Source organism: Hordeum vulgare, chromosome 3H (assembly GCF_904849725.1).
Source record: "Hordeum vulgare subsp. vulgare chromosome 3H, MorexV3_pseudomolecules_assembly, whole genome shotgun sequence".
Taxonomy (NCBI): domain Eukaryota; kingdom Viridiplantae; phylum Streptophyta; class Magnoliopsida; order Poales; family Poaceae; genus Hordeum; species Hordeum vulgare.
The window spans coordinates 97,149,048-97,151,692 of record NC_058520.1 but is presented as its reverse complement, the minus strand read 5'-3'; positions in this window follow the sequence as shown (position 1 = coordinate 97,151,692).

Sequence of the window (2,645 nt, the reverse complement as noted above, 5' to 3'; positions counted from 1 at the left end):
GTGGTGGTGGTGTCGGGGGTGAGAGAGAGGGGTGTGGGGTGGCCGTTAGGGGTGATAGAGAGGCGCGTGGGGGTGGGGCTAACGACCGTTAGGGGCGCACCCTCTTTGCCGTCCCCCTCCCGACGACACAGAGGAGAAAAGTGGACGGCAAAGAGAGAGGTCGTTAGGGGGGAGAGAGGGGGTGCGGGGTGGGCTAGCCGAGCACTTTGCCGTCTGCCTAAGTTAAGTTTGTCGTGAGCCCAGATCTTTGCCGTCAGCCTGATTGGTGTTTGCTGTGAGCCAGCAGACGGCAAAGAAGCAGCAGATGGCAAAGACCCTCTTTGGCATCAGCCTTCTCTTTGCCGTCTGGTTTCTGGTAGCTGATGGCGAAGAGGGTCTTTGCCATCAGCCAGCATACGGCAAAGAAGCAGCAGATGGCAAAAAACTGTTTTCCAGTAGTGAGGAGCTTCAATATGGGAGCTATAATAGCAAGGAGGCTGAATAAAAATGCCAGTGAGGGGGATTTCTTTGGTGGAGTTTATGCTACACGCTTAGCAAATTTTCTTGGAGTATCCATCCGTCCAGAAGACCCTCCTCTCCGTACAGCCTACCTTGATCGTGTCGCTCTAACGTGCTACCAGTTCCTTGATAGAGATCATGGATCCCTCCTATACCGCTTGATATTTAATCAGCAGCGTGTTTTCCATATTACCCTTCCTGCTCCTGCTTTCTTTGACTTTCAGGTAAAACGAAGATACTACATAACCATAGGAGAGGCAGAGGAGTACGAGAGGGAGGTGACTGCTGCTTGACTTCATGAGGCAGCTATTCAGGCAGTGGCTGCAGCACTCCCGTATAACACCCATTATGATTTTGGGTTTCGCCAGGACCATCCTTGGGAGTAGACCAAGCTAGGCCAAAAGCCTAAGCTTGGGAGAGTACATTTTCTCACCGACTTTACATTCATGCCTATGCTTTCACTTTGTTAGCCGATGTTTACACTTTGCCTCTGTATTATCCATGCTAGTTTATTTTTGTTTTCTTGTTTTCTTGTTTTGTGTCCTTTTGAGAAAACCCAAAAAGATTTTTCTTTCTTCTTTTGCTTGTTGGGAGCTTTCCCGTGTAAATAGTTTTCTTTTTCTTTGTGTCAAGGTAGAAGATATTGGTTACAATGCTTAGTGGTTCTTGCATGCTTACCTGTTTAGCTTTCAAAAGAGCCATATTACTTTGTCTTCTCCTTTGTGTTTGCGTGCAGATTCAGCTTAGTCCAATGCACGAGCACTCTTATTATTGTTCACATCGTTCGATCGTGCAAGTGAAAGGCAATAATGATGATATATGATGAAGTGACTGAGACTGAAAAGCTGGTATGAACTCTATCTATTTTGTTTTTGTAAATATGACTAGCTTGTCGACCCAGATTTAGCTTTGTTGTGAGAGAACCATGTTTGCAATAACAACCTAGAGATCATAGTTTCTGATGCCATGCTTATTTAGCTGATAGCTTATAATGGTTTGTCTTGAATGCCAACATAGATTTTGAGATGACTACGATGTAGTATGATAGGATGGTATTCTCCTTTGAATGTTTCAAGTGGCTTGACTTGGCACATGTTCATGCATGTAGTTGAAACAAAATCAACATAGCCTCTATGATGTTCGTGTTCATGGTGATTTACATCCTGTTCATGCTTGCATTTAATGTTAGTCAAACTCATTGCATCTTGATGACTGTTGTCGCTCTCTAGTTGGTCACTTACCAGTCTTTTGCTAGCCTTCACTTGTACTAAGCGGAATACTGCTTGTGCATCCACTTCCATAAACTCAAAAGTTTTTCCATGAGAGTCCACCTTACCTACCTATTTGCGGTATCTACCTGCCGTTCCAAGTAAATTTGCATGTGCCATTCTCTAAACCTTCAAGAAATAATCTGCTTTGCATGCCCGAACCGCTCATGTGGTGACATGGGGCTATTGATATCTTCCATGCTAGGAGTGTTATCCTCGACATGTGTTTATTCACTGTCATTCACGAGAAAGGGGCCGGTAATTGGAATGCCTAGTTCCATGCTTAAATCAAAAACATAACTCTAAAACAAGACTCCCCCCGGATTGAAGTTAGTATGGACGGTACCCGAGGATTCGGCTAGCCGTGGAGTGTGATTGATTAGTGGTGGGGGAGTTAAAACTTTACTTTTCTGTTTGGGAACCGCCTATAGCATGAGTAGCATGGAAGATATTGAGAACTCTTGGTCATTGCGTTGACAATGAAATCATGCCACCCAAAATTATTATCTCTGTTTTCAAAGCTTGAGCTCTGGCACCTCTGCAAATCAATGCTTCCCTCTGCGAAGGGCCTGTCTATTTATTTTCCTGTTGAGTCATCCTCCTCTTATATAAGCACCAATTAGAGAGCACCTCTGTTGGAGCATATATCTCCATATGTGGTTTTGGTACTTGATGACAATTCCTATGGACTAATGGTTGCCTTAAGTTACATTTATAGGATTTGTCCATAGGCACTTCTTGAAGTCCATCTGTTGGGTTCAAGGAGTTTATATGATGACCAAGATGGTATTCAAGGTATTATCCAAAGAATGGTCATAGAGACACATGGTTGATCAAGATCTCAAACAAAGAGTAAATCAAGATGATCAACACACAAAG